At 49.4% G+C, this 15,000-nt stretch overlaps 2 protein-coding genes across 4 annotated transcripts in view; both read right to left on the reverse strand.

Moving 5' to 3' along the window:
* LOC125951134 (uncharacterized protein CG45076-like) overlaps positions 1–15,000 on the reverse strand; it is a 271,537-nt gene that overhangs the window by 104,317 nt on the left and 152,220 nt on the right. The gene's annotated exons all lie outside the window — the stretch shown is intronic.
* LOC125951090 (protein similar-like) overlaps positions 1–15,000 on the reverse strand; it is a 128,349-nt gene that overhangs the window by 40,706 nt on the left and 72,643 nt on the right. The window lies entirely within an intron of this gene.

The following is a 15,000-nucleotide window of genomic DNA, read 5'->3' on the forward strand; positions in this document are numbered from 1 at the left end:
CCATTTGCCACAACACCTTTGCTAGTATCTTTGTTTTTTTCTTTTCTCGGTCGATTCGGTGGCAGGTGTAGCCCCCCGCCCGTACGTACGTGTGCTATATGCCATTTCCAAAGCATCAAAACACGAGCTACTCGTAAGGAGGGAACAGAGCTTATGAGAAGCAACACAGCATCAGGGGTAGTATAGTGGCTGAAGAGTTGAGGTACTGCACCCCCTCCCAAAAACACCAGATGACGTAGCTAGTTGGCTAGTTGGCTGGATATAGCTGCTGTAGAGAGAATGGCGTGTCGGAACTACCTAAAATGTGTTCACCCCAGGGCGGCGTTCACCTTGCCCATCCACTGATGGGTGTCAATATTTGATTGATGCTGCCTTTAAGCGGCCATCGGGGCTGAAGGGTGAAACTTTCAGGTGGATGAGCTGGATTAACTGCACCGGACGACCCGATGAGTTGTCCCGAGAGTTTTGGTCACTATCCTTCTTACATCTCGAATCGCTTTTGGAAGTCCACAGCGCCCTCCCTTCTCATTTCAACTTAACAACTCTGACCATCATCAAATGCTTCTTCTTCATTTCCTTTGTTGGAGAAGGACTTTCCAAGGAACCAAGAATCAATCGCTTTTTGGCATGCTAGATGCGCGGTATGGCGGACCAAGTAACCAACCAACCAACCAACCAACCAATCTGCCAAACGTCAGCCATCCGTTAGAATCGATTGAAGGCAGGCAACGTGTCTCGACGACGTCAGACGCTTCGCTTCGGGCGAACACAGCAAACCAACGCGTCAGCTGGTTGCGGTCGAGAGCGGAGGGGGGTGGGGTGGTGTGGTACTGCCCTCCCGAAAACTCAAACCCAATTCCCGGTTGCGGTTGACTTGTTGTGCTCCGCCTGACACTACCAGGCACCCGGCATCTCGCGGAGTCTACTCGAGTCTTGATGAAAGGGTGAAGTGGTTTGATGGCGCCTTCCCCCCCTCGGGCGTCCCTTACTCTAAGGAGCAGCCCAAAGATTCCTGGATAAACCACCAGTGGCCCTCCTCCCTCACCAACGTCTTATCTTCTCCTCTCCCTGTGTCTTTCTCTTTCCGTCGGAAGGATCGAGGTAAAAACTAATTTGCTAAAATATTATTTATGAAAGCACACCACATCCCCACCAGCAGCACCTTACCATCACCCGGGGGGGTGGGTGGTGACCACCTACCCTCCCCGGGCAAAGGGTTAATATAAATAAAACCCATTAATTAGATTGCCATTAGTAGGGATTTATCAGATCCTTCTCCTGGCACGACGCTTGGGACGTCAGTCCCTTCATCGAGTACCCTCGGACCATCCTAATCTTTACGCTGGAGGAAGACTGGTGAAAAACAAAAAAAAAAATCTTCCCCAAAAGGAAGATATCAAAAAGCATTTGTGGTCTTGGTCCGCGGATAGGTGGGCGGCTCCACCAACGAAGGGCAATCACCTGGGTCGATGCGTAAGCGTAAGCGGATGTTAATAGAATGAACAAAATGTGTTCGTTCGACATGCTTGAACACCAAATGCAGTAGCGAGTTCATTTGGCAGCTTTTCTACCGTTTGTGGAATTAGCCAAAACATTAGATTAAACATACCCACTTACCCAGAATTGGGCGGAAGAGTGCAAGGTGGTCCCCGGGTTACTCTTCCAATCTCAAAGTGTGCACACGCTTGGTACGATTTCAATTATGCGAATACATAATTTAACACCAAACGAACCTTCTTCTCTCATGAAACATACATAATTCAGTCTCTGGAATTCGGAAAGCATGATTCGCATCCTATGATGACCGTCCTTTAGTTCACGCAAGGTAGGTTGGCATGCACATTATGGAATGAATAACCGGTTAATGTGCTTCAAAAATCCAACTAAATGTTCGAAAACTTTGAATACGATTGAAAATTACATTCGCAACAGTTCTCTCAACTTCATTATGCAATGCCGATCACTCGATCGTAATGCAAAACATCGAAAGGTAAACGCACTTTCTCGCCTCTATTCGAGTTGAACACATTCGCGGGAAAGCCAATCGGACGGACATTTGAAATTGAATAAAGCGTAACTTCCAACAAATCCTTCTACACCGCAGGTCAAACCAATCGTTGCACCACCAACGGGGGGTTGAAAAAGGCGTCGATGACTTCATCCACCATAAACCACCCCAGCTGTCCCGGGAAGGAAGAAGCAAATGATAAAAGCAGCAGAGCAAGCAGAGCGCTCATTTACAATGTTCCTCCAACCCCTTCTGTCCCTGCCCTTAACCGAACCTAATGGTGACAATTTGTGAACAACTGTAGCAACATCTCGCTGACTCTCTATCTCTCCGAGGAACCTTCCTCTTCCCTCTTCAAAGGGAAACGCAACCGTTGAAAGCGAGCTGTCCAGGATGACTAATTATTTGTAACTGAGTGTCGGGGTGTGTGTGTGTGCGTCCATTGGCGCAGGTAATGCCCGGTTGGTAATTAATCTTCTATTTGAAATTAATTATCAAATTAATGAAGTCGTTTAACCTGGACGACCACCGGTTGAAGTCCTGCTGGAGTCTTTCCCGGTTTTTTTTAACCGTGCTCCCATAGTCCCTACATCCCTTTTTCTGGGTACTGTTGAAATGCAAGCAACGGAACCGTCGTGCTAGAGGAGCGTGCAACGTTGACTAGCGCTCGAGCGCGAACACCACGTTGGAGTTCCGGAGAACGGTGTTCGTCCTGCGGGCTCTAACCATTGAATATGCATGAAGTTGAAATTTAGGACATCCAGAAGGTAATGGGATTGCATAGGGAGGGCGGCCAGTTGTTCTTAGACTTGTTCGGGAACTGCTTGGTAAGAAAATCTGATGCAAAGAGCAACATGAGCATGACAGCATGAGTATGCGGAGCAACATTACCGACAAGTGCGTTCTAAAAATGTATTGCAAAACTATTTAAATTTATTTAAATTCCAACGACGCCACTTCGAAGCGCGCGTTTGAGGAGCACTGCGTATGTGGGAGAAGGCGAATTCTACTTTTTACGCATGCCGTACGTCCGAACACACACACTCACTTGGACGCTGATGATGGACAAATTAGCATATTTTTAATTTGACCCGAGCCTCCCCCGTTTCCGCTAGAAGACGACGATTCTTGGACCTGGCCCGGCATGACCTGACCATTAAGATAGACATCAGGAGTAATGTGATTCACTTCGTGATGCATGCTAAAAGCCAACAACGAAGGTAGCGCCCTCCGGGAGGTTACATCATGTGGCAGAGAGCAGTGGAAACTAATGCGTTTCGTTTCGATCGTAATAGCTACACGTTTGGTAAGGCGTATGTATGGGACATTTATGTATAACAGAGCGTAAACTGCAACAAACCAACATATCGGGAGCTATCGATTAAAGTAGTAATGGTTAGAGAACCCCAGAGCAGAGCATCGTCATCCAATAATTTGCACAACCTTGAGCACGTCGAGGAGGTTACATTAATGATATAACAAAGAGCCTGAAGCACATGCCAAGGACGCAAAACTTGCCAAGCCATCTCTTCTTGTTCTCCGTTCACACCGAGCAGCTACCCTACTAGCGCCCTCCCGGGCCCCCACCCGGGGGAACTAAAACGCCAGATGTTGCACGAGCTGGATAATTAGCGGGACAAGATGAAAGCGGAGCGTATCCCAGGCGCTTTTTATTGAATAAAACATGGTATTTTAAGAGCAAACATAAAACCAAGAACAAATAAAATGTCCTCCCCTGAGCTGCGCTTGGCGTGCAGTAGTTAGATGGTCGCAAAGCAAGGCCGCATATGTATGGCCGAGGGGTAGAGAGAGGGCTGGTAGTGAGGATAGTACCACCAGCACCAGCACCGCGAGATGATGGTAACCAATTTAAAATCAATCTCAATGCTAATCAAGAGTCTACAGCGGAGGGCTATCGCTACCGGGAGTTGGTGAAAACGTAACGATAGCAAAATCATTCCCGGGCACTATCGTATATGTTCCGAGAGGGTACATTCTGTAAAAGCTGTGACCGAGAAATCACTTGCACTGGTTGCGCTGGTAACGGAATGCATCACAGAGCCGGGGACGGTCGCTGACCATAAAAATGGTCGTCAGCGAATCGAAGCAACCGTTGGTTGGTTCGTTGTTTCTAGGAATCTTTTGTAAAACGCTACCTCGCACCGGTGGGTCCGTGGCCATCGCGTGCACGTTCTTCTGACGAAGAAATGTAACGAGGTTTACATTTATTAACGTCAGCATAAGGTTCGGTTTCGGTGGTTTGGAGAGGCGCTCCCTCTCATCCCCCCGGAGCATTATGATCATGAGTTTGATCGAGAGATCCGGATTTTATTATTCAATTCAATCGAACGACGAGTTTGGCGCCTCTGGCCACCTTCCTCGCTATGGGGTTCTTGTGTTCGGGGTTCGAATAACATGAAGTTGGTTGATTGCAAGTTTTGAGACAAAATAAAGGGGGAGGAAACTCGAAGCATCCACCATAAACAACTCCGATGTCCGATGACTTCTCTCCGAACTCCGACGATCCAATCCACTCTGTTCGTCATGATGGACCAACCCCACCCGGGGGAGGGGGATGAAAAGAGGGGTTGGGTTTTTTTTGACGAAAAACGTTTCGGTTTCGCTCTTTGCCTTGCGGGCGGAAGCAGAAGCTTCAGTTCGGTTTCAACGAAAAGGATGTGCATCGACTATGGTCGCGGGTGTACCCTTTTCCACCATAAACCTGATTGTCGTTGCATCCCCTGCGCGCCTGCGGGGAGGTGAACGGGCAGTGGGTAATTGAACTGCACCATCAAACCCTCCCCAAAACCCGGGGATGGAGTGAGTTTGAAGGTGACACAAAGGAATTATCCCTTCTTCGGATGCCACGGAACCGAACCGAACCGACCGAAGGCATGTTATTGTTTTTCTTGCATTTTGTTTCAAACCACGTCGACCTCACCACCCTACCCTGACTTGTCCGTCCGTCGGTCCGTCCGGGTTCGTTATGGTACCATGTTCCGCCCGAGGATATTTTGTCCACAGGAAGATGAACCTCTGCACGGTACACAGAGGGGGTTGACAGCTGGAAACCACCACCAATCTCTTTCCTCTTCGCTTCCAAAACGTTCGCTAAACATATCATCCTTTCATCGGTATCATCCTTTCACCGCCGGCGAAGTGTAGGTATCGGGCGACGGAGCGAAACGATAAGGTAACCAAAGATTATTAGCAAAACGAGCTGGATGTGATTAGCGAGAGGTAGAGAGAGCAGAGATGGAAAATTAACCTTCTCCGCTAGCTTCTTGTATGCAGGACTAGGACCAACAGCAGAAAGGCAGGATGTCTGTTGATCGTGTAGAGCGATTTGTCTGGTTTTGACATTTTATTTGGAATTTCCTGTCCCCTTAGCTGGATGACATTCGCAGCACCAAAGCACAGTAATTAGACATTGGTGGTGGTGTGTACGAGCAACTAGAGGCAGCAACAAAGCGTAGGTCATGCAACTGGTGATGATGTTGGAGCTTTGTTATGGACGTACGTAGGATTACATTTATGAAGATAAATTTGACATTTGACTCCAGCACAAAGACACTAGGGATAAGACAATGAAACAACATCTGGAACAACGATTTTCCAACTGTGAGTGTGTGTGTGTGTGGCGCAGACACGTGAAACGATAATCGTTAATGACCGTCCTTTGACATGATGCCGTACATAACCGGTGATAAGCGGCAAGGCAACGAACCGATGATGCTTTATTGGTTTGCGGTAAACGCTCCCTTTTCGGTCGATTATGACAGCAGCATAATCTCGATTTCTCTGCACAATGATGCACACAATAGGTCGCTCGGTTGTCCTGGTGATCGTTGGGAATTATCCCGTTGTCAACGGAAAGGAAGAAGTGACTCCCGAGGTTGCCAATGCAACTGCTGCACTTTCTTGGTGGTTTGGAGTCTCCTTTCGGTCGATTCCAATGGTTGATCGAAACAAAAGGTCTTATCAGGCTGCAACCGAACGACATCCTTAGTGGTGGTGCTTGCTGCTGCAACGTTCACCGATGACAATGACGACGACGACGATGACGGGACTGCAGATCAATTGATCTTTGCGAGATTTGCGATTTCTCGGTACCGTTTCAGCGAATCAAAAGAGGTGCAGCAGCAGCAGCAGCAGCAGGATTGCTTGCGTAGCTCGAAGGCAGTAAGCCTTGTCCTTCCAACTCGCTGGGGCTGTTGCTGCGAGTTGCTGTCAGTGCTTTTGAGTAATATCTCCCTCCTCTTTGTGACACCTTTGTGTGTCCCTGGTGCACGGTTTGGACAAACCGACAAAAAAAAAACACCTTCAATGTTGCAATCTTGCCGTGGGCGACGGTCTCTGATGTCGAGCCAAGAAAATCATGCAAGTGAGCGATAAGCTTTTGAGGGCGTACAGCAGCTGCTTTCTGGGAAAGCACTACCATTTTCCACAATGACGCAATGCAGCGCTGCAGTCACTGGTGCTTGTCCTAGTCCGGGACGGGTGTCCTGGGAGTATCTTCAAACCTACACGAACCCACCTTGGAGAGGTGACCTTGCGCTCACCTTGATGCCTGATGCAATGGCCAAATGCACAAACCGGTACCCCGGCGGGTCCTGGTCCGAGCGCGCGCCGTGAATACAAGTAGCCAAGTCCATCGCGGATGCATGTTAACCTTCCACTACACCCTTTTTCCAAGGAGAGGGAGGAAATAATAATACACCTAGCTAACGCTTTACAAACGAAATGCAGGAAAAGACGCGCCATGAACTAACGAAAACCGAACCGTTGATTCCCTTGATTCGTGGAAAACGCCACCAACGCGCCCTGGGTGGGTGGAATGTAATCTATAATTCATGCTGCATAATTAGTCGTTATTGTGGTCAATCCCCGGCGAGGGAGAGAGAAACACAAAGAGAGAGAGAGAGAGAGAGAGAGAGAGAGCTGCTTAACTTCATTTTTCATTTTTGATGGAAAGAGGACCCGGAGCGGTGGAGAAGGGGGTGGTTTCAAATTCCATTCAATTCCTGAATTATGATAAGTGTTCAATTAGAATGACACTTTTGATGACTTTGTTGTTCGGGCAACACTGCAGACGGAGATTGAGATAACTCTTTGCGATTCGAACAAAGCGGTTTAAAGGGGGGGTTTATTGAAGAGCTTGAAACCTCTTGAAGTTTAAAAAGACATTAATAAATGCGGGTGGTATGATCAGTAGCGAGGGAGATGTTACGATTGTAGAATAAATATTCAAATCAAAGCCAACGTAGCACAAAGCGGACCAACCAATCTAATTAATTGAGCGAACATTAAGATTTGCGTCGATGATTGACACCGAAAAGGTTAGTAATGCTGGCAATGCGAGAAGCCAACCAACCAAAAAGGAAGGGTTTAACGTTCCGATCTGCAAAAGCGTGCATCTTACGATCAAAGCACCGGATACATACTAATCATCGACATCGGCGCACGGAATGTGATATGCTTAAGTGAACATATAACGCCATCGTCATCACACGAGCAACACACGATCGAAATTAATAGGCCGAACCGAATCCACGTTCGCTCATATCACGCACTTTACAGCTCCCTTCTCTTCTTTACTCTACCAGACTGATAGACGATAAACTCCAGGAACCGGCCATCGACGAATGATTTAATTCAAATTCGCCGGCAATCGGATACCGTCGTTCGCGCCGCTTTTCAAAGGAAAACCGAAACGCAACAACAACAACAACCGAACTTAACAATCGGTTCGGTTCACTCGCTGGAAGCTAGAGCAAACCCAACGCTCTGTCAACGCCGCGAAAGTGACATTTGACGCGAGCACGAGATGAGTGATAGGGTGGGAATGGGGTAGCATTCCGGGTGTTTAGTGAGTAATGCGCCGCGTATCGGATTCATCTGTCTTCCCTTAACTCCACACCTCCTGCTCCTCCTCCCCTTCTTCTATTGCTGCTGCTATTGTTCTTCTCCTTTCGTGCGGTTTGCGGTTTGGTAGGTGAAGGTTACCAACACCAACTGGTCCAACAACAACGCCAACGGTGGTCGGTTCTCGGTGGTATGCTTTCGGAAACCGGGCGCTGGCATAGAACGAATAACTCTAGGGGCGTCCAACGGCAACGGAAAATCCGTTTTGTCATTTGATCCACGGAAGTAACGGAGACAATGTGAGAAACGAACACGACTGCCAGGGAGTTCCAAGAAGCTGTGTGCTTTCTATTCACACGTAACTGGCTTGCGTGACAGCTGACCATCGCGCGATTCCGACTGGAGGGAATTCGTATTCTGCAAAGCCACCGAGTCTTCGCGGAGTTGACGGTTTCGTACCACGAGACTTTTTAAACGGCAAACGACGACTAACGACAATACAGTCGCCGATTGAAAGCTCAAACCGATAGATCAATACCAGCATGTCCACGGTTGTCGCATTGTCCGATCGCATCGGCCGCCGGTATTCCTCCAACGGGAATACTAAACGATTCTATAGAAATCGCGAAACGTATCGTCGTGGGGCACGATGGTCGCGTCTCGCGGCAGCACGACGCGGCCAGCTCGGGCGCACGCGTTACGTAACGGACGTGTTGTTTGCAAAAGATTCCATTCTAGTCCGACTGACCTCGGACTAACTCACACGCTGATGAAACGTCGCCGTCCGCCACGATGCACCTCGCGAGAACTCGGACCGTTTCCGGACCATCCGCGCCTGGGTTCGGTCACGTGTTGCGCCGTGTTCACTGCTCACAGACATTCAAAAGGGGAACAAGGGGGGGGGGGGGGGTTTCCACAGACAACCGCAGCCCGAGACAAACGACGCAAATGATCGCTTGAATGCCGCGGGCCTCATCGCGTGGAATGCGTGCGTATGGAGCAAGGGCGCGCACACTATCAACACAACCTTGTCTGTGGTGGTCGTCGTCGTCGTCGTGGTTTGGTATGCTCGGTGTGCAGTACCGTCATGCTGAAATTGCATGCCATCCGCCGTCGGTGTCGGTGTGATGGCCGTAAATTAAATAAAGCCGCCCCTGGCGCGCGAGCATTCCATGCAACACGCACACACTCGGAACCGGAACCGATTTCACAGATTAATCGCCCAACTCCACTGCACCGGTCCCCCTCGTCTTCAGTTCTGGAGGTTGAAGCATCGACTGACTGTATGATGGAGAAATGCAAAAAAAAAACCTTCGTTTTTCGCACGATATTGTTGCCAATTCGGCTTTGGGGCTTGAGTAACTCCCGAGGTACACAGTTGCATCCAATTGATCAAACACACGGTCTCTGTCTTCGATGTCTTGGACCATGCAGTTCGTTTCCTAGCGCCATAAACGACAGATTCGCGAATTATCTCGCTCTCGGTATCTCAAAACGACTCTTCTGTCCCAAAAAAACCAAACGATAGTTTCAGAGACGATAATGAGCGCCGGGTATCGTCAGCACGCAATCCACCAAAGTCCAAAAGAGAAGCCAACTTTTTCCATCATACCAGTGATTACAGCAGCAGCAGCAGCAGGAGCAGCAGGAAAGTTGCTGATGAAAGTTGATGCCCTCGGTCTGAAGCGGAAAAGTTCCGAGCCGAAATTATGTTGTCCAATTATATGCGCGAGCGCGCGCGCGGGCTCGCGTTCGTCCGCTCATAACTGCGTCTGCGTTCTCTCTGACGCTTGACCATGTGCTAGTCAAACAATGTTCAGGGACGGGATCGAACGCATAGAACCAACGGAACCTTCCGTTTCTCGCTTCGAGGAGCAATTATTATCAATCAAATCATTCCCACATTAGGGGCCCGCATCTCGAGACTTCTTCCTGATTGGTTTCCCCCGCTCCAGGTGTAGCAGCAGCACCTCTGGGTCCGAGTTCGTTGATTGGATGTGCATTGGTTTCTTGGGGTAAGGTGTAACGAGAGCATTTCTTATTGATTTAGGCAGTAGATAGGCCGCTCTAGTAGGGCGAGGAGAGTCCTGCAGATTGCTTTTCACTCCTCTAGGCCACCTTATATTGACAAACATATCATTGAGTGAGGCCGTTTGCTCTGGTTTGTTGGTCGATTTTGTAGGATTCTATCGGATTTTTCGAGAACTCTTCGTTATTTCCGGATTATGTAAAGATTTCGCATCGGATGATTGATCCACATGCCCCTAAAGCACTGTTTGCCGAAGCTGCCATCTGTTTGTGTTGTAAGCGAGAAACACAAAATTTGGATTGCGGGCATCAGGAATGTTGCGAGCGTGTGAGCTCTTCCTTTAAAACAATAAAACCCCTAAAAGGGCCTGCAGCAGACCACAATCTGGGACCTGCGATCGATGCCGATTTGCGGCCTAGAATGTGACCCCCCTTCTTTTCTTATTTAAGATCGTATTTTTCACCTTTTTTCGCCCCCGGAAAATCCGTGGAAAACGCTCCCCAAAATCGAGCCACGTGCCACGTGCGGTGTCTGCCACTGGTTTTTGCGTGGCTCGCCTGGTTGTTTGGCCTGTTATTTTCCCATTTGGATTGATGGGCACGATTTTTCTTCGTTAGCAATTTTCACCAGCCAGGTTCGCCAGCCCGGGCGACAAATCATACACGAGGTAGAGGGTGAGAGAGAGAGAAAGAGAGCGAGATGGAAGGGCCTGGGAGTGGCAGCAAACACGGAAGTGCGAAAAATGCGTAAAGCCCAGAGCGAGCCCCGGCGGAGTTAGCCAAGGGAGCCTCACAACGCGTCCGCGTTAGCGGAAAATCGTTTCCGGTGCGTAGATTGAGGAAGGAAAATCATCTTCATCGGCGTCGTCGCTATCGTCCTTACCGTTTTCGGTGTGCGGCACGAAAACAGAGCGATAAAATGATACACACGGGGTAGCAGCAGACCTGCCGTTCCAGCCGTCGTCACTCGAGTTCTTTAATGGCCCGCGGAAAAGTGCCAGTAAAAATGAAGATATAGGCCTGTTTGTAGGCACGCCTTGCTTCGTGCTTTACATATTTTGCCAAAAGCATAACACATTAATATGATCTGGATTTCATCAACTTCGTCCGTTTCTCTTAATACCGTTTATAGTGGTTTTAACTGTTATTTGGTTTTAGACGTCAAGATCTTCAAAAAACAGAGAAAAAGAAAGGTTAAAAATGCTTATGCTCTATGCACCGTTTAGAATAGATGGAAATGGTGCACCATCTAAATGTGAGAAAAGTTGAATGGGACTGACCTATTGGCGAACAACTGATGGTTGAATGTGGACGAACAAAAATCCGAACCAAGCAGCAAATCCCGTTGATCCCGCAAACTAATTCCGATTACACACCACGGACGGTGGTCAGTTCCTCTGAGCGAAACGGCTGATAATCGATAATAACAGCAGATAGCACAAAGGATGGGGCGGGTTATAAAAAGAAAACAATATTATCTCTCCACCACCTCCGGAAGCGAAGGGGTGACACGATGGTTTCATTTTGTTTCTCTCTCTCTCTCTCCCTCGCTCTTTCTCTCTGAACCCATCATCCCTGGGGCGCTGTGGCGCGAGCGGCCTTTTCGCTAAATGGTTCTGACAGGGAACCCATCTCTGTCAGCGCCTCGTGCCGATTCAACCTTGCGAAGTGGCTTTTACCGGAGTGAAGTGGATTAGTGGCGAGTCTCACGTAAACACTATCATCTCATGATGAATGCTGATAGTGGTGCACAGTACCGACCGGTAGTCTCCTCCGAGAGCACCGGGTGTCTCGAGATCTCGGGGCAATAATAACAAGCTCGACCACCGATGATGGTGATGATGATGATGCTGCTGCCTAGTGGATGCCCACACCAGCTGTGCTGAATCTGCCACTGATAATCCGCTTGCTAATCGATGAGCGCGAGATCTCCATCTCCTCTTCCAGTGCCGGCTCCTTCATTTGAAGCCACGGTGCGCTATGCGCTGCGTCTTACAGACTATTAACTATTTGCTCAGCAAATCCTTGGCTTGGAGCCGCGTTACGCAGTTGAGCTAGCACTCAATGGCGTTGCAGAAGAGCTAGGCTGGATTAATGGCGGTGCTCAATAGATTTGTGCAAAATCAAAACATCAAACACAAATACTTTTTGTTGTAAAACCTCTGGTCGCGACATCGAGTCGCTTCTTCGTCCAAAGAGAACTTACATGCACGATGATCACGAGCGATAATGATGACCGGAGAGCGCCGCACGTTATCATTACAAAACATAGGGAACACCGTAGTTGGTAAGAACTTCAAAACGGCATCAACACTTCACATCATGGAAAGCTTTCTCGGTGCTGCCTGCCGTCGTCCGCCGTGTGTGGAGTAAACATATTCCGTGACGTCCGAACGGAACCGTCGGATGAAGAATGATACTGCAGATCGCGGGCGAAGAACGCTACGAGAATGACGCCATTCGGACGGGCATCTCGGGCCAAGTTGGCAAAGCAACTTGTTGTCATTTTCTCACTCTCGCAGCTTAGCAGAGATAGAAGACGTGTAATCAATGGCATCGCGAGTCCACATTACCGGATGAACCCGATCACGCCAGCAGACGCCGGCAGCACAGATCATCCGACAAACATCATCAAGCCGGGAGTTGAAAGTAGCCAAAACAAACAGCCGTCAAAAAGGTCGCCAGTTTTGTGACTCGCAGGAAGAGTATTCTAAGCGATGATATAGCTCTAGTTGTCAATACGAAACCACACGAATTTAATGTCAGTGCCCCCGTCGGACTGGTCCTTCCTAAAAATAACAAAATAATCTGCCGCCGGCACGACCTTTAGCGAGCCACCGGAGCGCGGCGGTTCCATTCAATCGGATCATATCGATTTTTGCTTATAACGGCTCGATGCGTTCCAGTAAGCATAGAACGAGCGCACACGCGTGTGTGTGAGTGTGTGTGTGTGGGTGTGTGTGTTGGGTCCCAAATGCACCATTCTTTGCTAGATTGAATCTAACAATCCGAAAGGAAGCTCCGTTGTCAGCACCATCGCCGTCGCTTAGGACATCACTACGCTTTTAGGCTGTAATGCCCCAAAAGACGGCGCCATGCTGTATTCCTGGGGAGGCCGGAACCGTGAGGAGCCAGTGGACAAGCCGACCATGGTGATGGTCTACGCCATACAGACTACCACAACAAACATGAGGCACATGTAGGTCCGTGCGTTAAGGTGGTGCTGCATGGCGCTGGTTGTATGGGATAAGCATCACAAAACCCTCCGGACCGAGAGTCTGGCGGCTCGAACCGTTTACGATGCTGCCGAAATGTCTAACGATGGCGCGCTCCGGCCATGGTAACCATGCGTCTGCCAGTCAGCCAGCCAGCCAACGGCCCAGCCAGCCAGCCTAGCAGCAATGATCAATGAGATGGTTTGTGGATTCCGCGTTTTGCGTCGCTCAGCGATTTGTGTGTTCCAGTTTCTCTTTTTGCTTGTGTTTTGGTTTTGAGCTCTGTGCTTGACGCAAACCAGCGGCCACACGCATCTTTGTGTGTGTTTGTGCGGGTCTGTTTTGTGGTTTATTATGTCATTTGTTTGTCCTTTTCATTCCCGCATCCATTTCGTTTTGTTCTTATGTTGCGGGCGAGGTTTCTTTTTCCTTTGGAGGGTGGTTTTTGGTCCTGCTGTTTTCATACCACACCGTCACCACCACCGTTGTTGCGAGTGTTTGTGGTGCTCCGGCTGTTGTTCCACTCCACAAGGAACACAAAAAAAAAAATGAACAAATACTTCTTACTTTTCCTTTGTTACTTACTTTTCCTTTGCTCCCATTATGTATCCTTTTCTGCACCAATGCGCAAGAAACGTGGCGAGCTTCAATTTGTATGACTTGAGCGGGCCGTAAATTTAATCAGCACAATGTTGCGCTCCCCCTGTGCACACCCCCTCTCTAGTGGTGGTGGGTGGTCGACGACCAGCCTTCTGCAAGTGCCACGAGACACGAGGTTCCGAAATTCCGGAACGGCGGGCGCCGTGCGCCGTGAAATTCCAACACCTTTTTGCCAGGCCCCTCCTCCCACACCACGTCGTTGGCGCGGCGAGGAAATGAGAACGCATTTCATATCTTCTAATACGGCCGCACGCGTTAGCGATATTGTGTGGTAATAGGTCCCACAGCAGTCAGCGAACCACCGAAGCATCGAGTGCCAGCGAGAGGGAAAAGGGGCGCCGCATAACTCAAAAACCCACAACCACACTCGAGGAGACTCGAGAAAGGGCAACCCCATAATATCCAACGATGCATATCGCTGGCTGGTGTATACCTGCGTGCCACAGAACCTGGATGGTTGGCAACGGCAACGGCAGTTCATGGATTTTTGATAAAGATCACACACTGCTCGTGCTGCCCTCCCCAGCTCCAGAGGTCCCTGAGTACCCTCGAACTCGTTACCAGCTGGTAGCGCGCGCACACGCACAGGCACAGGTGCTCTCCAGTCAATGATGTATCGGGGCATAGCGCGTACATGTGTGCTCTCTGGCGTGCATGTTCTAATGTTCTCCAGTTTTGGGGTTTGGGCATATTCATGCGTAAATATGAATCGAGACATACTCGATGTGGCGCTGTGGTCGGAGGAATCGTCAAGTGCCGGGCCAGACCGGGCCAGGCCAGACCAGGTTCGTGGGTTATTCATGCGCAACTGACGCAGGTATCTTTCGCATCTGGCTCCCGCCAGGTTATCTCTTACACAGTGTAGCGCTCTTCCCAGCTCTTAGGTGAGGTGGTGGTTCTTCCTTTGAACCGACAGTGTCGTCACAGCGTGTTTCATCTGCTTCCCAAGGATGTCGATCCATATTGCGTCGCCAGTGTCACCGATAGGATCTTTATGGCGAACCGAAGCGCACGGAACAACGTATCGGAATCGTACTTCGGAATCGGTCTGGCGACCAAGAACGCTCATCACCAGCTTCTGGGAGTCTAGGCGAGCAGCAGGGGTGCATGAAGTTTACGCGCGTAGAATTTTCGGGCGGGGATGTATGGAATTATTTATTGCCGAGCGCTCGTCCCTGTTTATAGTTGGCTTTATCGAAGGGTCTCCGGAATGCGACGGAATGT

The sequence above is a fragment of the Anopheles darlingi genome, chromosome 2 (assembly GCF_943734745.1).
Source record: "Anopheles darlingi chromosome 2, idAnoDarlMG_H_01, whole genome shotgun sequence".
NCBI classification, from domain to species: domain Eukaryota; kingdom Metazoa; phylum Arthropoda; class Insecta; order Diptera; family Culicidae; genus Anopheles; species Anopheles darlingi.